This window comes from Sarcophilus harrisii, chromosome 3 (assembly GCF_902635505.1).
Source record: "Sarcophilus harrisii chromosome 3, mSarHar1.11, whole genome shotgun sequence".
Classification (NCBI taxonomy): domain Eukaryota; kingdom Metazoa; phylum Chordata; class Mammalia; order Dasyuromorphia; family Dasyuridae; genus Sarcophilus; species Sarcophilus harrisii.
Window position 1 is genome coordinate 336215321 of NC_045428.1, and position 26092 is coordinate 336241412.

A 26092-nucleotide genomic window follows, 5' to 3' on the forward strand; every position below is an offset into this window, starting at 1 on the left:
TATTCAGTGGGACTAATATCCCCACATGGAAGGTATCTAATACATATTGGGAGGCCATTATCAAAAGTATAGACCTCAACAACAACCAGTAGTCACATGAAAGAATAAATATAATAATAAAAGGTAGAATTTTTGTAGCACCTTAAAGTATACAAAGTGATTCGTAAGTATCTCATTTTATTCTAATAAGTAGAATATTTATTAGCAAAGTGTTATTATTACCCCCATTTTACAGATGAGGACTAATTAAAAGGATTTCAAATGGAAATTAAATTACTTGCCAAGTGTCACACAAATTAAGTGTCAGGGACAGAACTCAAACCTAGATCATATTAACCCTGAATCTCTGTCTCTATCCACTAAGGAATTCTGATTTCTTACAAAATATACATAAAGTCAATACAAAAGAATTTTTGCAGGGAGGGAAACAGTAACAACCAAAGTGATCATAAATTGAAATAGCATGAATTAGTCCACTTACTATATTTATTGGAGACAAACTCAATCCACACCTTATTATGGTGGGGAATAGGGGAAGAGGTGGGGAGTGAGAGACTGAGTTCTTGAAGACAACAGAGTACAAGTTCTGGCTGATGCTACAAATGCTGTAAAAGATTAGAATATGGCCATTTTTAATGCTTCAAGAAACATTTTTGTTGTTGTTCAGACAGTTTTCAGTCATATCCGATTCTGAAGTTATAGTAGCATAGTCATGTGAAAATGTATTGTCCCAGGATCTTAGATCTAGAGCTGGATCAACCTTAAAGATCATTTAGCCCAACTGCTTTATTGTATGAATAAGGAGAATGAAGTTTATGGAGATAAAGTGATTTGCCTAAAGTTACACACTAAATAAGTATCAGAGTATCTGAATGTAGGCAGGAATTCTTTGACTCAAGAATCAAGGCTATTTCCTATGCCAAGTCTGCAATAAGTCAGTAATGGATAATGAACTTACAAGGAAGAATCTCTTAATTGATGTTGATGATACACAGCCTATTAGTGAAGAGTTGCATTAAATAATGCAATGCTGGATTTCAGGAAGCAGAAGACAGCCAGTACCAGTTCATGATGAGTAAATTGTCTTTAATGTGAATTTTCAAGGGAAAAGCCCTACTTGTATATTACATGAATCTCAGAAAAAAATGGGAAAACTATGAAAAAAGACATAGAAAATAGCATAGCTAGAGCACTAAAAAAGATATGCTGATTGAAAAAAGCAGATCCTTCCATCAAAACAAATATGAAAAACCATCAGAAATATGACAGTTTGGCAAAAGTCACATAATGTCATACAGACAGACATAAGACATTCAAAGACTAGGTGCTTTGGGGGAAAGAATTATAACACCTTTCTTATGTAAAAAAAATGTTGAAGATAAGCTAAAATTTAGGCAAAAGTAGTTAATGTTCTTTGTACTATCCATGAATTTCAGAAAACATTAGAAAATGATGAAAAACTCTTCAGTGTGAAAGGGGCTCAGGAAACAGTCGTGGAAACAGAGACTAAACAATAGACAAATGTAAGGCTCACCAGTATGAAGAGATCTGAATATCTCTTAATCTTTTTTCACATAGCAAAGCATACATGTTAAATCATTGCTACTTTGGTGAAATTAATAGAATATGGATAAATTTTTATTATTTTTTTAAATGTCCAACTAACCAAAGAAGTTATTCTAATGAAGTTGTTTTTATGAAATATTCAGATGTTTTCAGTTTGTATTTTCATGTATATTTTGGTCATTGTTTAAAAAATAAAGTTTAAATCAATTTTCACAAGTTGTATTTTACAAGGAAACATTTCTTAGAATATTCACATAGAATAAAGAGTTCACTCTCTTCTGATGGGTGTCTACACAACTTAGTAGATAAGTTCTTGGAAGTTGTCTGATGTGCAAAGAAATTATGACCTTCCCTGGCTCACATAGCTAGTATTTAAGGGAATACCTAACCAAGTCTTCCTGACTCCAAGACTATCACGACCACAATTTCTATGCCACGTTTCTTCAACATATAGAGATAAACAATATGAGCAAATAATGGTCAATTTCTAACCTACTGAAATGAGTAGTTTACTTTTAAATAAATGCAAATTAAACACATTTAATCACTAAGGTTATAAGATATTCCAAAAAAAAAAAAGCTATTCAGGCCCTGGATAAGAGTTATTGCTAAAAAGCATAGAACTGTATCAGTGATTTATTGATAATTACTAAAGAAAATAAATTCACAATTAGAAATTGGTAACATTTTTGAGTGTTTACCATGAGGTCAAAACCGTATTACAGAAATATCAAAAAAGGAAGACACAATCTTTGCCCCTAAGCTGTTTGCCTTCTAGTTTTATGAGATTTAGAGATAAGTTCTTTAAGTGATCATATAGTCTAACCCCTTCATTTTATAGCTGAGGATGTTCAGTGATTTGTTCAAGATGATGCGGATAATAAGGAACAGAGCAGGGATTCGAATCTCATTGATCTGACTCCAAATCCAGTTGAAAAAATAAATAATAACTGGAAAATAAACACAAAGCAAGCCATCAAGTTTAAAATATTACACATATACCTTTAATTTACAAATAAATGTTATATAAAAACTATGTTAAGTCTGAATTCACTTTACCTAGGAACTATGGTGGTATATGTGAAAGTGTGTCCCCAAGATGGGGAAGGGGAGAAGTTAGTACTTTTCTGTCACCCATATCTTCAAAGTAACTATCTCTTTAAAAAGATATAATTAATGTTAATTGATTAAACAGAATTGGGTGCTATTTACTGTTGGCTAACAGTGAATGAAATATATTGGAATATGGATTTGAGCTTATAGTATTAGAAGGGGAAAAAATCATAATCCCTTAAGCATATTCCTAGAATCCTAAGAAAGATGAAGCTGTCCTTATTGTTGGATAAGTGAGGGCAAGGAACTCACTGGCTATTTACCTACATATCTCTCTCTCTCTCTCTCTCTCTCTCTCTCTCTCTCTCTCTCTCTCTTTCTTGTCTCTCTCTCTCTCTTTCTCCACCCCGTCATGTGTGTGCAACATACACACACATACATATACATATATATATAATACACATATACATATGTGTATGTGTAAGCTAACCTTCAAAGAGCACCTACTGTGAGCCAGGCACTGTGCTAAGCACTTTACAATACTTATCTCATTTGATCATCACAACAACCCAGGAGATATGTGCTATTACTATCCTCATTTAAGAATTGGGGAAATTGAGACAAAGCCATCTAATGGAGTCTACTGATGACCTGGGTCCCAAAGATTGTTCAGTGCTACCCTGGCTGTTCCCAAATTTCCTGTTGGCTTGCTCTCTTAACCTTTTGAAACTTAAAATTATAGTTCTTTCCAAATCCAATCATTCTGGAGAGCAATCTGGAATTATGCCCAAAAAGTTATCAAACTGTGCATGCCCTTTGATCCAGCAGTGTTTCTACTGGGCTTATACCCCAAGGAGATACTAAAGAAGGGAAAGGGACCAGTATGTGCCAAAATGTTTGTGGCAGCCCTGTTTGTAGTGGCTAGAAGCTGGAAACTGAATGGATGCCCATCAATTGGAGAATGGTTGGGTAAATTGTGGTATATGAATGTTATGGAATATTATTGTTCTGTAAGAAATGACCAGCAAGATGAATACAGAGAAGCTTGGAGAGACTTACATGAACTGATGCTAAGTGAAATGAGCAGAACCAAGAGATCATTGTATATGTCAACAACGATACTGTATGAAGATGTAATCTGATGGAAGTGGATTTCTTTCACAAAGAGACCTAATTCAGTTTCAATTGATCAATGATGGACAGAAACAGCTACACCCAAAGAAAAAACACTGGGAAATGAATGCAAACTGTTTGCATTTTTGTTTTTCTTCCTGGGTTATTTCTACCTTCTGAATCCAATTCTCCCTGTGCAACAAGAAAACTGTTTGGATCTGCACACATACATTGTATCTAGGATATACTAGGACATATTCAACATATATAGGACTGCTTGCCATCTAGGGGAGGGGGTGGAGGGTGGGAGGGAAAAATCGGAACAGAAGTGAGTGCAAGGGATAATGTTGTAAAAAAAATTACCCTGGCATGGATTCTGTCAATAAAAAGTTACTATAATAATAAAAAAAATTATAGTTCTTTCTAATCTGCTTTACATCAAAGACAAAATAAGAAAAAAGGCAAAAAATTGAGGACCATATTCATGAATCACATAGCCTCAAACAAAGAAACAAACAAACAAAAACCTGAATTTTCTCCTTTTATAGGATTGTCTCTCCTCTCTTCCTGGATTTCCAGCAAGCAGAAATGAATCAGGCCTGAAAGGATAGGCTCTATTTCCCTGGTACCTTTTGAATAAACCCCAACTCTGGCTAAATCGAAAAAGTCTTCTCAACAAATGGAACCAGTTAGAGAATATCTGCAAATGATCCACTTGGAAAAGCAAGGCACTTACGTGAGGTATAATCACGCCTTACTGAGAATAGCATTTCCAACATATTCCACATCAGCCAAGCAAACTTTCTATGTGTCAAGTACTGTATTTAGTACTAAGGATATAAATATAAGCAAGGGAGACGTTCTCTTCCCTCAGGGACCTTATATTCTTATGAGGGAAGATAGTAAATAAGGGGTGAGGATGGCAACATGATGTGGTATGGCATAAAAGCCTAGTTTCAAACAAGATGAGCCCAAAGCTCCCCCTTCAAAGCTCTATGTCCCAGGATCACAGTCCAGAGTTTGAGTGAAGGCAGCATGGTATAGAGATGCTGAGTCTGTCCCTACTCAGATGTCCCCCCTCAATTGACAAATTCATGAATAATTAGTAACTCCTATTTGAACCCTTTACAAGTTGGTTGGAACTACCAGAGCTCATATTCTTTTGGCATCATTGTCAAAAATTTGGAGTTACTACCACATTATGCCTGGACAGCAGAATAGCATATGCTAGGTCCCAGCTCAATAAGCACAGGCAGTTGATCTATGCTATTTAATAAGCAGGCCCTGAGGGAAACAATGTGGTTAAAGGAGAAAGGAGATAGTGTAAGCTAATTCTAAAAAATAACCAGGATATAAGGTTAGGCTAAAGACAGAGTCCAATGGGGTAAACTCAAGCAAATGACAAAATAGTGAATATGGGTAAATTGTATATAGAAATCAGAGCAGTTATTTGAGGCAGGGGAATACCAGCACAGAGTAGATTGTGCAATAATATAGAGGAAACTAAATGTGAATAACTGACAGCTTGTTTCTGGCATAGTGTCCTGCTTAATTAAATGACTTTTCTCTCAGGGTGCACTGGCTAAGCTATTCCCTTAGTCCCATTACCACACAGAGAGAGAGAGAGAGAGAGAGAGAGAGAAAGAGAGAGAGAGAGAGAGAGAGAGAGAGAGAGAGAGAGAGAGAGGAGAGAGAGAAAGAGACAGAGAGACAGAGACAGCGACAGAGAGAGACAGAGACAGAGAGAGAGGAGAGAGAAAGAGAGACAGAGACAGAGAGAGAGAGAGAAATGAAGAGAGAGAGAGAGAGAAACGAAGAGAGAGAGAGAGAGAAACGAAGAGAGAGAGAGAGAGAGAGAGAGAGAGAGAGAGAGAGAGAGAGAGGAGAGAGACAGAGAGACAGAGACAGAGAGAGACAGAGAGAGAAAAGAGACAGACAGGAGAGAGAGAGAGAGAGAGAGAGAGAGAGAGAGAAAGAGAGAGAGAGAGAAAGAAAAGAGAGAAAGAGAAAGGGAGAGAGAGGGGGAGAGAGAGAGAGTTCTCACCATCAACTGCAATGGTAGATCAGGAGAAAAATTTAATAGTCATCCATGCCAAAAAAAAAAAGTTTTGGAGTCTCAGACCTACTCCTAAAACCCTAATCCATATAATAAAGAGAGAAGATTTTAGGTTTGAATCTTAGAGATTACCTAGAACAACTCATTTTATAAATGAGGAAATTGAAGTCAAGTTCAGTTAAATAGTCAGTCCATAAGTATTTATTAAGCAGTGACTATGTGTCAGGCAACATGATTCAAGACATCTAGGTTGTGAATCTAGGTGACAAAAGGACAGTAGTACCCTGGACATCACTAATGAGCTAAGAACAGAGAAAGATTTGGGAGGAAAAGATAAAAAGTTCAGATTTGTACATGTTGAATTTAAGATGTCTACAGGATACCTCCTTAAGATATCTGATATGCAGCTAGCAATTAGAAGAAATATGAGGCCTAGATAACTAGATCTGAGAATCATCTGCATGGATGAATATCAGAACTAGAATTTGATCCCAGCTTCTCTGAGTAAAAATTCAATATTCAATATCTGTCTACAGCAAAGTGTTATAACAACTTTAAAATATTATTTTTATGAATTTGCAATTAAAGATATGCCTAATAGTAGTTACTCTCTACTCCCAGAGTAACATAATTTGAGATGAAGTACTAAGGATATAAATATAAGCAAGGGAGACAGTCTCTTCCTTTATAAATTTCTGAATAGGAAAAAATGATGACTCAATGAATATTTAAAGGAATTTCTCCTATTATCAGGTCAGTTTTTTTTTTCTCCTAGATATAAATGAAGGATGAGATCTTTTGAGTTGCTCTAAGAGGGGAGAGAATAGAGGAAAGATGACTTATCCTGTATCTCATTCTCCATGAGGCTATACATAAAGGAAATCTAAAGCATATGTTTTCCCTAGATAGATTTAAATCTAAATTTGGTGTACTTCTTATGTATTTGTTTTTTCCTAAGTTAGACAGATGAATATTTATCCTAAGATGCTCATGCCTAAGTTTAAAGGGAACTTTGAGAAATACATATAGTAAAAATAGTACTGGACTTAGTTCTCAAAAGATCTTGGTTCAGATTCAGTTTAGCAAACAAACAACTATATGACATATAGTACATATCATTGAACTTCTCTGAGCTTCAGTTTCCTCATTTGTAAAATGAAGAAAATAGACCAGATGACCTGGAAAGAAGTGCTAAACAGTAATCAAAAAGTATGGCTCTGAATCATAGCACTACTATTTATTTCCTCTGAACTCTTAGACAAATCCTCTCCTAGCCAAATTCCTTATATATAAGATGAGGAGATTGGCAAAAGTGGCAACTAAGGTGCCTCTCAATTCTAAATGTATGATTATATGAATGTTAAAGTTCTTTTTCTCAAGCTCTAATTGGATTCAAAGAATATATGACCATATCAGGTTACATTGAATGATAGAGCATGAATTATCTTTGTCATAAAAAAATCAATGTTGGATTGATGGACAGTCTTATAATACACAGAGATCTTCCCATAAGTGCTTCATTTTGAAAAGATTTAGTACAAGAAAATGGCCTATGTCTTAGAAACATTTTTATTTAAATAAAATGACCAAAAAGTAAGATTAGCACCAATAATACTTTAGACTATAGAGTTTGTTATCTGCATACAGAAACTTAAAATCTGATTGTTGTTGTTTTTTAAATCCCTAATAGGCATGTTAATACAATCTATATAAGTGGCTATAAATATTTTCAATTAACCTTAAAATAACCATTTTTATAAGAAAGGAAATGAACAGAATTATTTAGAAATCATATAACTAAGAATACAGAGATTTTAGAAGAAAACATCCTCTACCTATATTTGAATTGAATGGAGTCCTACCCCATTCATGAGAACAGAACAAGTTTGTGAAAATTATTTTAAAAAGTAGACCATAACTGGGACACAGATAGTTACTTTAGATCACAAAGCTAACTAGTAGCAGAATTAAGATTATAATATAGATCTTCTGAAGCCTACCAAGACCACATATTCTCAGAAAAATATATCCTTATAATCATTACAACAGCAAATGACATTATATAAGCAATACTTATAATGGTTTTAAACATACCAAAGTCTGCTCCATCCTTTAAAAAATACTAAACCTAACTATATCCCTGTTAACCATTGTGTTTTATCTCTCCTTTCCTTCTAAGTTAAATTTCTTGGGGAAAAAATCTATATCACATGAGATATGATGAAGGACTAACATTTTTTTCCCAATCCCCTCAAGCTTTTCCAAAGAAGAAATTATTCACTAACAATAAATCAACTTCAGCTGTCTCCATGATCTAGAACCAAAATTTGAAGAAAAAAAAAAAGTTTAAAAAACGAAAAGCTCATGGATTGATGCTCACTGAGCACTCCTCCTCTGCCTTCCATGCTATTCACAAGGCTATACTAACAGAACTAAGACTTGACACAGTCTTACAACAAAATCCACTCCCCATAATCCCATCCTCCCTTCCTTCTTTAAGTGTCATGGAATCCCTCAGACTCCAGAAGTTCACTTAAAATACAAGAGTCAGAAGAACATGACAAGACAAAAAACCTTAACAGTATAGCACAGGAAATAATATGAGAATTGCCTTGAATTTTTTTAACATAAAATCAATGGGAGGGTATGTTTTAATGGGGATGGAATCAATGGAATGATATATGGGATTCACTTGGAGGTTTAGCAGTGTGGGGAAGATGACTCCTGTTGTCTCAAAAAGATAAAAGCCTAGTAAATGGATAAAGATTCGGAGAGAAAGTTTACAAAAGAGGCAAAAGAAGGAGCCCTTGCTTTGATAGGAGGAGAGAGTTCAAATTAATGAATGTGCCAATATAAAGAGAGATGGTTGGTAAAGAGAAATAGAGAATTTGAGCTGAGTGAAGCCTGGAGAATTGAATGTTTAAAAAGTATAGTCATCCTACTTCAGTGCAGATGGGGGAATTAAAATTCATGTAGGCAATGGCTACCTTCAGGAGTGAGAAAAAATAAAAGTCAAGGGGATTTGGGGGCAAATAGGTAAATAAAAGATAACCAGAAGAGATTATAGCTCACTGGTAATAATCAGTGATAAATTTATAATCAGAGGTATAATCAGAGACGTAGTGGGAGATGGGACCTATCATGAAACAGTGTCCTTTCTGGAACCTGCAATAATTTGCATTGTTCAGGGAATAAGGGACAGTAGAAAAAGAGAAAGATATGGGGTAAGCTTTACAAGACAGTGGCAGAAATCACCCAAGGAAGAGGAACTAGAATAGATATCATAGGAGCTTTGGGTACAGTGTCATAAATGAGATTAAAGTAGATAAAAAGAAAGGGCAGATAATGAATAGAGTGAGAAAAATCTTTCTTTTTTTTTTAATGGAAGGTTTATTTGAATGACTAAGAGGAAAATCAGGAGAGAAAAAGGAACTAATAAACAAAACTCCAAAGGGAAAAAAAAAGGGTAACAAACAAGAGGAGCCGATCAAAGGTGAAGGGGAAAGAGTCAGTGAGAATACTCACTTTAAGAAAGGGCAAAGTAAAGGAATAATAAGTTTATAATTTTTAAAAGAGGGGAGAAATCAAAACTTTTTTAAAAATCACTATAAACCTAACTCATTATAACTTTAGATGGGAGAAGCCTGAACAACCCAATAAAATGAAAATAGAATGAAAATTTGGATAAGAAATCTAAAACTAACAATCTGCTGCTTATGAGAAACACATTTGAAATCAAACTCATACACAAGCCACTTGTCAAGTACTGTAGCTAGTATAGTAGCTAGCTATTATTAGCATATAGCAAATACCTAACAAATGATTGGAGTTTTTTTACTTGGCATGTTGAATCAAACATCTGGATAAATAATGTAACTCTTAACCACAAGGACTAAACTGATTCCCATCTCTAATTATGCAAAAGGTTCTACCTTGAAGAAAAAGCATTAAATGTCTCATATATCAAATCTGTTTAATTCATTTCAAAGAATCTGAGAACATTAGAGCTGTCTAGATATTATCTGCTCCAATTTCTTCATCCTACAAAAGAGGAATCTGAGGAACAGAGAGATTAAACAGATTACCCAAAATTGTGAGTAAGTAGCACATCATGAAACAAAGTCATCTGACACTATATCTAGTGTTTTTTCTACCACAGTACTTCAATATGATTCTTTAATATTTATTAAACTGTTATGTACATAGAACTTTACTGAGAATTACAAGAAATATTATACAAGGCATAGTCCATAATCTCATGTAGTTTATGTTCTCCTTGGAATGATACACATAAAATTACTAAAAACTGTAAGGTTCTACTAAGCTGGCATTGAAAGGGTTATTCACTGGGATGCCAACAACAAAGAGCCACTTGACAGTTTAGAGGAGGATCATTAAGGAAGGTGAAGGTTGTAATGGGCTGAGGTTTGAGCTGATGCACTGAGGTCCCAAGTACATGAGGCTAGATAGTAATTGGGCTATACTCTATTAATATACATGATTGGATTAAGAATGGTCCCTGCCCTCTCCTTGCAAGTCTTGATGTGTTGTATAGGAAATGACGATTTTGGTGGGTGGAGGCAGAGAGGGAAGAAGACAAGCTGGGAGAGATTGGGCTGAGTTCGAGACTCCAAGCTGCTGGTTGTGTGGCTGCTGGTCGAGCTAGCTTCTTGACTCAGCTGCACACATTGCTATCGCCGATTCTCTTCCACCTCCGATCCTTCTTCACTGAGAATAAAGACTGACGATTTTCCCCTAACCTGAATTCCTGTCTCGTGCTGATCTTAAAATATACGATCTTAACATTTTTCGTTTGCATGCCCAGTGCAAACAGAAGGTCACGTGTCAGAATCAATAGGGTAGTGATGCAAGGTAGTATAGGGAGCATAATAGTAAAGGTCAGAATCAAAGAGTCAGTTGGTTGTGTCATATCAAGGAAAATGGCAATTGGAGAAGATAAGGCACAAGTCAGGCAATTTACAGGAAGACCAATATAGCTACAGTAAAAGGGCTAAGGGTTAAAATGTCAAAATGAGCCATAAGGTCAAGAGTTGGGCAGACCCAGATCAATCCCAGAATCATTGGACTTTAGTTTTGCCTCCCTCAGCATGCTTCCTGACAGAATAGTTTTTTGCATGGATTTATAGGACCACCATATTTCTTTCTCTTTTTAAATGATATAATGCCAGTCAGTAGTATCCACATTATAACAACACAATGAGGATAATAATTCCAAAATTATTCCAAATAACTCCAAAATCAATGGTACTAATAGACAAAGGCATTGGAATTCTAAGAAGAAAGAGGTAAGTTCAGGCTGATATGATCAGGTCACCTTAAGGTGGCATCTAAATGATGTATTACATTTCCACAATTATCTGTGTATAGGGGAGGGGTTCTTGTCATTCCTTAAATTTTTTTGGAATTAATTGCATCCTCCCAATGATATTGATATGAATGTCACAGATGTTGATTGATAATAGAATCACAGAATTTCATTCAGAAGCGAACTGAGCAACCAGATGTTGCTCTAACCAGATGAAGTCTAACCCAAATCTTTAAAACATAGAATAGACCCCAAAATAATTATCCAACCTCTGTTTGATGCCCTCTAGTAATGATGAGCCTATCATCTCTTAATGCATCCTGTTTCATTTAAGGAGAGAAGTTTTGATTTATTTTGTTTATTCACCAGCATTTCTAAGTGAATAACTTCCATTTATTATTACAGGTTCCATTTATTATTATTATTATTGTTATTCCAACAGGGCCAAATGGAATAAATCAAGTCTCCCTTTCATAAAGCAATCTTTCAACCTCTTGCAAAACGGTCATATCCCATTTTAGTCTTCTTTTTCTCAAACTAAATAAATACACCAATTTTCTTCAGCCATTCCTCATAAACTCAAGACCCTTCCCCATCTTGGTTGTCTTTCTCTAGAAGGTTCTGTAGTTATCATAGATAGTGAATGTTTCTAACATAAGAAGTGAAAAAATGTTCTGGTATGCCATTTTGGAAAGAAATTTGGAATTATACAAATAAAATGACTAAAATGTCCAAATCTTTTGAACCACAAGAACTTTCTCTCAAACAGATTCATGGACAAGATGTGAGGCAAAAGGAAAGGGAGAAGGATGAACGACAGTAGAAAAAAATGTGGTTAGCTATGTCTAGCTAATTTTAATGTATATCGCAAATGCGTTTCCCTTCAGTTGCCATGTGGCTAGAAAGGTGTCAATATTCCTATTACAAGTAGCACTGAAAAATATTTCTACCTGAAGTAGAAAGAAGCAACAGGTCTGAAATATTCCAGCATTCTTGGCCAAAACACAATACTGTGTGATGTGATCAGCATTCTCCCATCAAGGTAATCCTAAACAACATAGTTAAGATCAATACATGCACTTTTGTAAAAAACAAAAAGTTGTTGCTATGTGTGGGGCACTGTGCTAAATATTGGATTCTTTGTCAATTAGCCCAAATACTTTACAGAGACAATTGGCAATGGGCAAGGATTTATTAAGGACTTGCTTACTATACACTAAATACAGTGCTAATTGCTAATCACATAGGAAGACCAAAATAGTGCATGCTCTCAAGGAGCTTACTTTCTATTAGGAGAAAGAACATGTAAATAAATTCTTATGTGAGGTATATACAAAATAAATGAAAGATAATTTTTTGAGGAAAGGTCCTAATAGCTGAGGGGATTGGGAAAGGCTTCTTAAAAAGATGACACAAGTTCTAAGTCTCAGAGGAAGTCAGAGATTCTAAAAGGAACAGTAAGGAGGGAGTGCATTTAAGCATGGAAAAAGCCAGTGCAGTGCTAAAACAAGTAAATAGTGGGTGATGTGCCATGTACAAGGAACAGCAATAAAAGGAGGTAGGTTTGGAAGATGAGTGGTAAGAGATTGTTGCAGATTTTAATTTGTTCTTTATTTTACATTCAATTGTTTTGTTTTATTTTTAATGTCCTTATCTAAATATGTCATCAGACCAGGACAAAGAAATTAGGAAAATGAAGGTTCTTAAGCAAAAGCTTTGAACAGAAGAATGATCCAAACAAATTCCAGAAAGGTTAACATTATGATAAACCAGCACATTTCCCAAGTTTTGGATACCAGGCACAAAAGATGTACATTCAACAATGAATAATTGAAGCAGAAAGAGTTATATATCAGTACCTGTTTTTGAAAATATTTCACACTTTGGATCAGTCTTTTTTGGTTGTTCAGTCATTTCAGTAGATTTTGACTCTCTGGGCCTTCTTTTGGGATTTTCTTGGCAAAGATAATGGAATAGTTTATCATTTCCTTCTCTAGCTCATTATACAAGGAAACTAAGGCAAACAGAAACGAGTAATTTGCCCAGTCACAGAGCTAGTAAATGTCTGAAGAGAGATTTGAACTCCAGTCTTTCTGATTCCAGGCCAAGCTCTCTAACCATTGTACTATTTAGCTGCCCTGGATCAATCTTAGTTATTCATATAAATTGTTTATTCCATTAGCAATTAATTAGTGACTCTAACTCCCTAAGCCTCACTCCTTGTATTTCTCCACCTCCTTAGCATTAGTCTTATCACTTTAGAAATGCCTCCTCTCTAAATCCTACTCTCCAAAGCATCTCAGCAGGAATATTGCCTGGGTGTGTGTGTGTGTGTGTGTGTGTGTGTGTGTGAGTGTGTACCTCCTTCAGTATTTCTTCATATCTTGATTGCCCAAATTAAATTATAAAGATAGATACTATCTTTCTGTATTGTATTTATATCTTTAGAATTATCGTAATGTCTGTCAAGGAATAACTCTCTTAAAATGCATTTTTTCTGTCTATCTCTCTGTCTCTGTTTCTCTTTCTCTATCTCTGTCTGTTTCTGTTTCTGTCTCTCTATCTGTCTCTGTCTCTGTTTCTTTCTCTGTCTCTAGCTGTCTCTTATTTCTGTCTGCCTGTCTCTATCTCTATCTCTGTCTCTTTCTTTGTCTATCTCTGTCTTTGTCTCTGTATCTCTATCTTTCTCTGTCTGTCTGTTTCTGTTTCTCTCTGTCTGTCTCTATCTCTCTACCACATCCTCACCTTGCTTCCTCTCTCATTTATCAAATTTTTCTTAGTATAGTTTCCTATCCTGAATTACCATAGTAAAACAACAGGAAAAAGTGAATGCCTTTAGAGAGTAGGTACAATATTAACTGCCTTTGTGAACTTAGGAAATTCATTTGACTTCTCTATACCTTAATTTCATCTTTGAAGAGGGTGACCTGAACTATCTCTGAGGTCACTTCCAGGTCTACAATAAGGTCTACAATAATATTGGCCCACTAATTTTTCCCCAAACCATTAACAACTAAAAGATATCCCTTAGCCCCCCAAAAATAAATTAATAAAAACCCTCATTTTCAAATTGACACATAATTCAGCATTCACTTCCCCAAGTGAGAAAAACAAGCCTCATTTAAATTAAAGAGTTATCAGTCATTCTTGTATATTGCAGCTGCCTGAAAAGCCATAGGGCAAAGGCATTTATATGGGAGATAAGCTCATTGTGTTGAACAAATTAGTGCTAGATTGTGAATTAAATGGCATGTCTTCGGACAGCTAATTAGCTTTGTGCTGCTCAATTAAGTTTTGAAAGGACATGTGTGTCTTGATGGAAGCCAGAATGAACTTAAAGACTATTGCAGCTTTTGATTATTTTGGTTTCAAACCTGCAAGGTTTGGTTTCAAACAGCAAAAACTTTGTAAATACAAATCAATCAAACACTCCAAAAGATCTCAAATTCTAAAATCCAAACAGCAAAATAAGACCAAAGTAGGAACAAAGGTATATTTAAATATTTCCATAAAAGTTAACTAGCATGGGGTGATTTGTGTGGTGTGGGGGGGGGGGGGGGGGGGGGGGGGGGGGGGGGGGGGGGGGGGGGGGGGGGGGTTGTTGTTTTATTGATACTGGAGCAAAATAAGTAGAAATGAAGACTAAGGGGGCAGCTAGGTGGTGCCATTGGTAGAGCACCAGCCCTGAAGTCAGGAGGACCTGAGTTCAAATCTGACATCAGACACTTAACACTTCCTAATTGTGTGACCCTGAGCAAATCACTTAACCCCAATTGCCTCAGTAATAAAAAAAAAAAAAAAAAAAATTTAAATAATGAAGACTAAGTTCAAATATTCTACTGGTTTCCATATAAACACAGACTGCCAATAAATATGTGTGTTAAGACAGACCAAGAATGCATACAAAGTAGCACTGTTCATTGATTCATATGAGTAGTCAGAACCATTGGTCTATGGCTACACTACTACTGTTAGTCCCATTTCTGTGCCCACTCAAAAATTTCCAATATTGGAATATCTATAACTCCTTGTCTTCCACCCCAGGCTCAGAAATAGGATATTAGAAATCTATAATAGTTCATATGAATATAACACTCCAAGATTTGAAAAATACTTTTCTTATGACAACCCTGTGAGACAGGAAATGCAAGTACTAGTATTCCCACTTTGCAGATAAGGTAACTAAGGTTAATGAAAGGAAATAACTTTCCCAAGATTGAATTAATAAGTATATGAAGATGGGACCTAAATCTTCTAAGATCAATGGTCTTTCCATTATATCACACCACCAATCTGTAATGTTCAAAACCTATAGAGATATTGAAAAACAAACAAACAAAAAGCAACAATACTTTATGTCACCATAGAATTACATCAATGAATGGAATAATCAGGTTTGAGTGTATTGATGATATTTTTGATACTGTTTATGTTCCATCTTTCTGTATACTGAATCTTCCACTACATTTAATTGAATGGTACTCTTCTGTACTCCAAAACTAAATACTCTTTGATTTCCTTTGTCAATCCTCCTTCTTCAAATTATTGTAGGTGTCTTTACAAGATTCTGTTCTTTATTATCTCTTTTTTTTCTACAATCTTTCCCTGGATGATTTCATCTTCTCCCCAAACACTTAAATATAACTTTTATTTATATAACATTTTGGGACTTGCAATGTGCTTCACAAATATTATCTCATTTCATTTTCAAAATAACCCTGAGAGGCAGTTTCCATTGCCATCATCCCCCTTTTTCTGAAAAGGAGACTTAGGAAAACATAGGTTAAGTCACTTGTCCAGGATCACATAACTAGTTAAGCATCTAAGACTGGATTTGAAGTCTTCCTGATTCCAGCTCCATTGTTTTATCCAGTGTGCTAACTAGCTACCCAATGTCATCACTTTTTAGATTCCAAAATATATACATACATTCCTATTTCCCCTGAACTCCAATCCTCATTTAAAACTACTTTTTGGTCATCTAAAACTTAACACGTACAAAATAAGATTATCAGTATCTTCTCCAAATCTTCTCCATCTCTCAACTTTTTGTGTTCCTAGTATCATGATTCTCTTAATCATCCAGATCTAAAACCTTAGATTTATCTTTGACTTTTTCCTTTTCTTTTATTTTTCATATCTAAAGAGGAGACAAATCCTTATCTCAACCCTCCTCTCTTTCACTTAACCAAAATGGATTACTATTATTCACATACAATATACAATTTCTATACTCCATGTTTATTGTTTTTTTTTTTGTTTGTTTTGTTTTGTTTTTTTTGGTTGAGGCAATTGGAGTTAAGTGACTTGCCCAGGGTCACACAGCTAGGAAATGCTAAGTGTCTGAAGCCACATTTGAACTCAGGTCTGATGCTCTATCCACTGCGCCATCTAGCTGCCCCTACTCCATACATTTTCAAAGATTGTCCCTCATTGAATTCCCTTCAAGATTTAGCTTAGCTACTACATCTTCTATAATACCTTCCTTCACCTTCCCCCAGGTGAAAAAATTTATCTTTCTCCCTCCCTAGAGTAATTTATCTGATCTCTCTTTTGTTCCTTTAATACCTTCTACTATCCCTAGTAGAACATAAACTCCCAGAAGGTTCAATTTCTGTCTAACAGTAATTGAAGATCAAGAGATTTAAGTGACCATACCAGTTAGAAAATATGCCTTTTCTCTTAAATCTTTATTTCCATCCAGCCTAACAATATGCTTTATACACTTTGTTCTTTTGATCCAGACCCATGGTTTCATTGGCATAAGAAACTCTTGATGAGTAAACTCTTTATCAGAGGTATTCTTCTGGTCCTTGATTTCATATCAATTCCTGCTTTGCACTTTATATTCTTTTAAAGTTGTCTGGAACACTGAGAAATTAAATTATTGCCCAGGTCATATAATCAATATATATCAGAGGTGGGGGTCAGGTGGTTTTGACTTCAAGATCAAATGGCTATCTATCCACTAAACAATGCTCCCTGGCTCATACTAATGTTTTGCACATTATAGATATTACTATAATAGTGATATAGTAATAAAGTGTCTATGTAATCGTGTGATCATCTGTGAGCAGATAAGACCATTAACAAAGTAGACAATCATCCAACACCCCATCACACATTACTATATTATCCTTTGATATGTCTTATCCTAAATTATGATTTGTTCAATCAATAGCTCCATCCAAATAACTATTCCTCCTTCTTATTTCTTTTCAGGGTACTATGTCAATAAAAACGTCCACATTAAGGTTATAATCCTAGTAAACAGTTTATTTGGATTAGATTAATTATAACAATACATAGGAAATGGTAGTCTGGAAACATTCACTTCCACCTCCCAGGATAGAACATCCTTCACATTAATTTCTTCTCCCTTCAAATTCTCAGGATGTTCTGTACTCAGGCAATGAGGAAGTAATATCAATATTCAGAGCTAGACCAACAAAGTCATAAGAAAAAATCTAATACTTTTCCCCCCTTCAATAGTCTTTTATTTTTCCAAATACATATAAGGATAGTTTCCAACATTCGTTTTTTTTGAGATTTTGTGCTCCAAATTTTTCTCTCTCCCTCCCTGACCTCCTCACTCCCCAAGGCAGCAAACAATCTAATAAAGGTTATACATGTATAATCCTTTGAAACATATTTCTATATTTTTCATGTTGTACAAGAAAAATCAGAGCAAAGAAGATCCAGTACTTTTTAAAGAAAAAATATCCTAATCTGCATAGAGTTGTAGGAGGTTAAGATAATTGTTCATATCACACTGTATAGTCAGATCACACGTGTATATGAAGCAAATCATGAAGTTATATGCTCAGTCACATGGGTGGAGAATGCATTTAGGGACCATATTCTGCTACTATATGATGATACTGTAGCACTTTCAGGTCGTAGGATGTTGTCTACTGCCATTTAAGATTAACACTCTATTTTAGGACCTAGATAAGGCTAGGTGATACCACACACTGTCAATCAAGTAAATTTAAAAGAGCAGATTAAATTCAAATTCACATTTTTTACTACCTCTGACTTATATTATAGTCCCAAACAACTACTTGACTTAGGGTTAAAGAATTATTTGTAACAATTCCTAATCATCCAATGTGTCCCCAAAACGTAATTTAAATACTTTGTCCCAGCCCTACCCTACCCCCCAAAAAGAAGGTATATTGGAGCCTAGAGAAATTAGGCTCAGCTCATTCCCAAAATACTCCGATTAAAATATAAAGAAACTAAAAACAAAAACAAAAATAGGTACAGCAAGCAGAATACTACTTCCAAAATTTACTATGGATAACTAGAATTAACAAATTCTGTGATTTTGGAGGGGGCTATACTGAAGCTATCTTAGACTTTCCTGGTATCCTTACAAGTGTTTGGAGGGTTTCTAACACTAGATGAGTATTGTGGGAAGAATCCTTGATTTAGGAATCAGAAGAATGCAGTTGAAGTCCTGACAGGAAGTTTTGAGTCATGTGATATTATACAAGACACTAAAAACTTATACCTTTAGTTTCCTCATCTGTAAAATGATCATGCTGATTACTTACCAATAGAGTTGTTGTCATAAGTAAACTAACAAATATATATAGTATTTTGTGAACAACTAATTGCTACATGAAAGCTTACTGTTATTATCATAACTTTATTGAAGAATTTAGTTTTAGAATGTATGTAACTCTTTTAACTTTTATTTTTAAAGAGATAAACCTAAAGAAGAAGTGAATTGCCAATTGGGAAATGCAAAAGGTCACTCTGAGGAAATAATCATAGAAGTGACCTTTCCCCCTCATCAAATATGTGTCACATCTAAAAACTAAATCTGGACTTATCATGTAGTACTGTGAAATTATTATGGGGAATAGATAGGTAGAGAAGTGGATAAAGTACAAGGCCTACAGAGTGTGTGTGTGTGTGTATGTGTGTGTGTATAAAATAATTATTATCAATATTAACTGCACATTCCCCTTAATCTGTTTCTATCATTAGCTTTAAGAACGTCTTATCCCATTGTTAGAACATGAACTGCTTCCAGAGATCACATACACATACACAAATATAAATTGAACACTACAAATTCCATAATCTTCCTCAGTATTTATTAGAAGGTAATTAATGTATGTTGAGTAACATATTTGCTGATTGAGGGCAAGACAGATGATTAATACATTGCTAGGGATTCTTACAAGTAAACCAATTTGAAATAATAATTTAGTGAAATCATTCGAAATTAGAAGCAAAGCAAAAAAAAATTAAGATTGCTTAGGACAGTGATTTATTCTCTTTATCAAAACTAATAATGTAAATGTAATGCTTCTTTTTCAAATGTTTCTCTTGCTTCCTTTTTTAGGATGACTTTTTTATTGAACAAAATAACCTTTGGTATGAAAACATTAAGTATGAAAATCTACATAATCAAATTTCATTGTATATAATCATACTGATCTCTACCGTCACATAGGTAAAGGCAGAAATAATAGCTTAATAGACAAAGCTATCTTTCATATCTCTGATAAGATTCATTCATTGTTAGAATGTCTCTCAATTTTCCTGGGAAAATAAGTAATTAAGTAAACATTTTCTCTCAAAGTTATAAAGATACTTATTCCTTACAAAATTTCAAATTGTTTCACTCAAAGAACTTTAGGAGCTCCTCCATTAATAACAACATTAATTGAGTACAGGAGATTTTTGGTCAGAAAATAAAGACTCTAATAAAAGATTTGGAATTATTTCATCTAAAATAAAAGACTAAAAATGAGTAAATATTTACCTGTTCTCTAACTCTGTCAGGCAATCATCATCACACATATCTCTCAGGTCAAAACTTGCTTTCATAAATAAAAATACACCTTTAACATTTATTCCCACAGCCTAAATTTTATCCTCTAGGTTAAATATAATTTCATATACAATCAATCCTCTCCACTTGCCTAGGTGAATTCACAAATAGAAAATTTTAACTTCCTCTCATGATAGTATTACATTCATCCTTCTACATAAGTTCCCCACCAAATACCTAGACTTCTGATCAATTTAATCTGGCATGTACTAAAAGTCAAGTGCATTGACACATGTTACAAATAACCAATTCAACTGCAGAAATTCACCCCAAGGGCTCTTTATCTTAAGAAAGGTATTAGAATCACTCAGAGCATGAACTGGTGCTAAGGGTAGAGAGAACATACAAGGAAATAGAGTAGTACTTCTGTCTTTTGTAGAATGTGGCATATGCTATTATCCAAATTTCCATTTTACCGAATCACTGTATCTCTCATGTGCTGACCCTTGGTCATTAGATAGAAATGAAAACTGGAAGAGGGACCTTAGAAATCATCAAGTAAAATGTCTCCATTCTATAGTTACAGAAATGAACAGTGAGGTGAAATGATTTGCCCAAAGAGAGGGTCACATGTGATTTTTGACATTTCAATTCCCAAACTATTTCCAAAGAGATAAATTGCAGACAACATTCTTGTGATAGCATGAGGAAATATATGAATTCATTAATAAAATTAAAATATAAATTCTAGATTCAGACCAAAAGGGAGCTTTGAGGTCATCTAATCCAGTCCCTTAATTTTGCCAATGGAGAAACAAAAGTCCATTTTATATGAAGCAATTTGTCCAAAGTTATTCAGGTAGTGAACAGTAGAGTCAAATTTTGAATCCAAATTACTGGCTAAAATTCTAATATTCTCTGCACTGTAGCATTTTATGGGGAGAAAGTGAAAATTAAAATACAAGTTTTGAAATTTTACTGAATTTATCTTCAAGAAATTGAACTAATAGGAAATGAAGTTAATTTTAGGGGGAGTAAAGGGGCATTGCTAAATGTAATATCAGTACATTGGGAATCTGAACTCCATCTCAGTTATCAAAAAGAATTAAACAAACTATCTAATATGACTACTTTACTTCAAAGACAAAGTCACTTAGAGGTCTGGATCATCCTGTTTTCCCTATTTAATTTGTCTCTAGGCTGGCACTCTAGTTTCTACAATGCTTGAGAATGTTTAATTTTAGCTATTTCACTCAGGCAACACTTTGTAGCTACAAATAACATTAATGGCTTTTATTAAAGCACACCCAACTTCTCCTAATGGCTGAAATGATTCCCTTGGAACTGCTCTACTACTTTGGCTACCAACATGAGATATACTCATGCATTAATTAGAAAGGCAAGAGGAAAAAATGGGTAGGAAAAAAAAAAACAAGCTAAGACTTCTGACAAATCAAACAAAAAGGAATGAATGAGTGCCTCTATCTGGCTCCCTTTTCAACTTTTTTATGCAGAGAATAATCCTCCAATCCCATCCTATCTCAATACTCAGTTCCCCAAACTCCTCTTAGCTGTTGCCTCACAGAATACACTTAACCACTGTATTTATATGGAATGATAATTTTGATGGGAAGATTGACAATAATGATGAGGCTGACAGTTCATATGTGTGTATATGTATATTCACACACCCTCATATATGTGGATAGCTGTATGTGTATGTGTTATGTATATGAACACACACACATTTATTTATTTTTCCCCACCCAAGCCTTGTGTTTTATTTTATTTAAATAAATTTCTGGAAAAAAAAAAAAAAGCCAGCTACCTTATCCCCTTTTGCATCTCAACACCAAAATCCAAATACATACAATATAGTATGATAAAAAGAGCCCTAGTAACAAACAGCTCAAGTTCTAGATCCATTCCTGTCACTAATTAGCTATGTAACCTTCAACAAATTTCTTAACCTTGCTAGGTCTCAATGTCCTCATTTGTATGCAAGAGTGAGTTGGTCCAAACAAGCTCTAAGGTTCTTTCCTGCTTTAAGATTCCATGCTCTAACCAGAAATAATACATCAAGAGGAGTGTTGTCCTTGAAAATAATAACAGAGGGAATTTATATACTCATTCTAACAAGGTTATCGTTGTTCCAACTAGTTCCAACTTATTACGGAATTCCTTTTTACAAATTGTCTTCTGGACCAGTTTAGAAGCTACAGAAGAAAATTTTTTTCCCATAATTTTGCATTCACTTTACCCTTGACCCTTGTTCATCTTCCTTTTTCATACGATATTCATAGGATAGGATAGATACATCTGGTTCTTTATGACTTCTGGCTCTTTCCAAACATTACGTTCACTCAAAAAACAAGCCATGAAACCACTGAGGCAATTCAAACAAGTGTCCTTTAGTTATGACTGCATTTTTGGAATAATTGTATAGCTTCTCATAGTGATTATTTTGAAGATAATATTCTTAGTTATCTTGAAAACTATATTATATATTTAAAAATTACTCACGTAGCTAATTGTATATTTATTCATATTCTCACTTTTCCACAGTTTTGCTGGTTTTCGGTATCTCCTTTCTGTCTTTTCACATCAGCATTTTCTTCAGTGGCATGGCATGTGACAGTAAGGATGGTGTTCTTATTTGCTTGCTGCCAGACTAAGTCATAGACTTAATAAGAACTTTAATGAAAAAAATTAAACCACAGCAAAAAAAAAAAAAAAAAAAAACATAGCATTTATATAACACTTTAAAGTTTCCAAAGTGTTTTATATATATTATAACCTTGGTATCTACCAAGATTTTTTATTATCCTTAATTTATACATGAGGAAATTGAGACAGACAGATTGCCCAGGGTCATACAATTAAATATCTGAAGCAAGATTCAAATTTGTTTTCCTATCTTCAAATCCTGCATTCTATGCATTGTGTCACCTTATTAATTCTGATCCTTGGTTTTATGGAAATCATTGTGTCCATATTCATTCATATGCAGGGTATACTACTATATTAGATGAATTAATTAAACTGAAAAATTGAAAATATGGGAAGATTTTTAACAGAGCCTATTTGTAATGTCTAGAGTTTTGGCAACATTCATCTTAACTAGATACTCTGTGGTTTCAAAATAATGGTCTAAGGAAAAACAGAGTACCAGTTCAAAATCCAATTTCACTTAAGGCCTCGTCTCATCATTCTTCTCTACTTCTTTAGCCACAAAAAAATAACCATGGTATCATCACATAAAAATTCCCTGTTCTTTCTCCTATAAAAATTGAAATCCAAGAGATAATGGAATAAACTTCAAAATCTTGTATTGTGATATTCCCAGAAACATCTTGAGAGACACTATTGAACCATCTATTTTGTTTATTCTTTCATACAATGTAGCCCTAATTTAAAATACTCAATCTCACAGAAACTTTTTTATATTCTAACTACATCTTTAAGAGAGAAAGGAAATAGCATATTGAGGAAAGATTGTTTTAATTGTTGTCTGGAGAGGATTAATTATCATGGCTGAGAGATATTTCATGGGACACAGAATTGAAGAATCCAGACAATTTTTTCCCCTAAGATATTAAAGGAGTTCATTTTCAAAGAGAATGAAGCTAAAAAATATATATATTTTGAGTGGACTGAGTTTAACGTATCCTGTGGATGAGTTGTGAAGAAGGTATTCTGAAATTGATTTGTTGTGAAACTTTGACTATCATTCTGAATGAAGTGAATAAGGGACCAGTGTCTGTGGAGAAAATCAGCAGTTGCAGTTGTTAACTAAAGACAAATTTGGCTGTATTCTCAGACATCAGATTATGTAAATATGTATTTTTTTATTGTTTGCTGCATAGTTATTAAACTGCATAACCTGTTACATTAATGTTAATGAGACTGGAATTTGAGAATAAGAGGAAAAAGCTTGTAGGAAAACAGGTATCTTTGGTTTATAAACTGGATTTAGTCAAATTAAGGAAAGAGATTGTGCATTTCTGTTAATTTAAGAAGAAATAAAAGAAAAACCTCTGGATTTCCATAAAACCAATTATCAGAATTAATAAGGTGGCACAGTGTATAGAATGTAGAATTTAGAAATAAGAAAACAAGTTTGAAACATATTTCAAATATTTAACTGTATGACTCTGGGCAAGTCACTTAAATCTGTCTGTCTCAGTTTCCTCATCTATAAATCAAGGATAATAAAACAATTTTAGTAGGTATCAAAGTTATAACATATAAAAAACTCTTTGAAAACTTTAATGTATTATATAAAGTCTATTTTTAACAATTATTATTATTATAAATAAACTCAACATGTAAAAAGAAGCAATTGTCAGTATTGTTCTCAACTAGTATACATACACACACATACACACACACACACACACATACACACATATACACAAAGGAGTTTGCTTTCAAGGAACGTACAGTCTAATGGAATGTAAAGGAATATATACAAATAACTATGATACAAGGTAAGGGTGGGATAAAGAGTAAGCAAAGTGATATAAGATAATGGGATCATAAATTTGCAGTTAGAAAGTTAAAGCCTTCTGTCCCAATCTAATTTTCTTTCCACTGTGAAAAAAATGTATAGCAAGGTCAGGCAATTCTACAAAGTGCAAAGAAAAAAATAATTTTTTTTCCTTGAATTCATGTGGCTTTCTGCAATGATAGTCTGTCTGGTCTTGTATAAATTTTTTATATTAGCAAAGCAATATATGTCCATAAAATTACTCCTGAGTCCATTTACAGAAAGAAAGATAATAGCAGCTCAATGATTTCAATACCAAGCAGAATTTCAAGTATTCCAGTTTCCTTAAACTGTTACCATAAAGCAATACTACTTGGCTAAGATTCCTTGAAATGGAGTTTTTTATGTCTAAAATGACCAAATCTTGAAATATTACATCAGTAGCCAATTCTACAACAACAATGACAATGAAATACTATGTTTTTGTCCTTTGTTTGAATAGGAATAATGCAAACTTTAACTCTTCTGCTATGCTTCCTTAAACGTCAAATTTTTTTTAATTTCAGAAATAAAGTTGATATGCTAAGACAGTATATTAAAAGTTAACCTCCATATCCCTTCACATTTTTCCTAACAAACCATAAGGTAATGTAACTGGCTGTGGATTAAAGAACATTCAGGTTCAAATACTGCCTCTGACAAACAGTGGCTATATATTTGGAGCAGCTCTTTTTTGTAATGGCTAAGAATTTGAAATCAAAGAGCTGCTGATCATCAATTAGAGAATGATTAAACAAGCTGTGTAATATTATTATAATGTAATGTTATTTTGCTATAAGAAATGGAAAGTTAGATGATTTCAGAAAACCCTGAAAAACTTATATGAAATGATACATAGTAAAGTTAACAGAACTAGGAGAACATTGTACACGGTAAAAGAATTCTTGTACACAAGAATATGTACTAAATATTGTACTATGTCTGATGAAGTTTATAGAAACAAAAATTTCTTAGCTGTATGTGAAAGGAAAAATAATTGCATTTTAACTTTGGGAAGTTTTAGCACATGAAAGTAGTCTTACATTTTCAGAAAGGTCAAAGTCATGAAAAAATTGAAAAGAAAAAGGAAATTTAAGAGAAAATTAAATACATCAAGTATTGTTAGTAGTTTTTGACACTATAAAGTAATTTTGTTTAGTCTAATTCAGTTCAAGTGAAACAACTATTATTTTTTATTGTTTTTTTTTTATTATAATAACTTTTTGTTGACAGAACCCATGCTAGGATAATTTTTTTTACATTATCCCTTGCACTCACTTCTGTTCCAATTTTTCCCCTCTCTCCCTCCACCCCCTCCCCTAGATGGCAAGTTAATCCTATATATGTTATAATATGTCACAGTATACATAGATACAATATATGTGTGCAGAACCAAACAGTTCTCTTATTGCACAGGGAGAATTGGATTCAGAAGGTAAAAATAACCCAGGAAGAAAAACAAAAATACAAACAGTTTACATTCATTTCCCAGTGTTCTTTCTTTGGGTGTAGCTGCTTCTGTCCATCATTGATCAACTGAAACTGAATTAGGTCTCTTTGTCAAAGAAATCCACTTCCATCAGAATACATCTTCATACAGTATCGTTGTTGAAGTATATAATGCTCTCCTGGTTCTACTCATTTCATTTAGCATCAGTT

The 26092-nt window shown here is 34.0% G+C and overlaps 1 pseudogene; it reads left to right on the plus strand.

Annotated features, from left to right (window-relative positions):
• The first annotated feature begins 978 nt into the window (after positions 1 to 978).
• Positions 979 to 1517, plus strand: LOC111719734 (annotated as a pseudogene).
• Positions 1518 to 26092: the final 24575 nt, after the last annotated feature.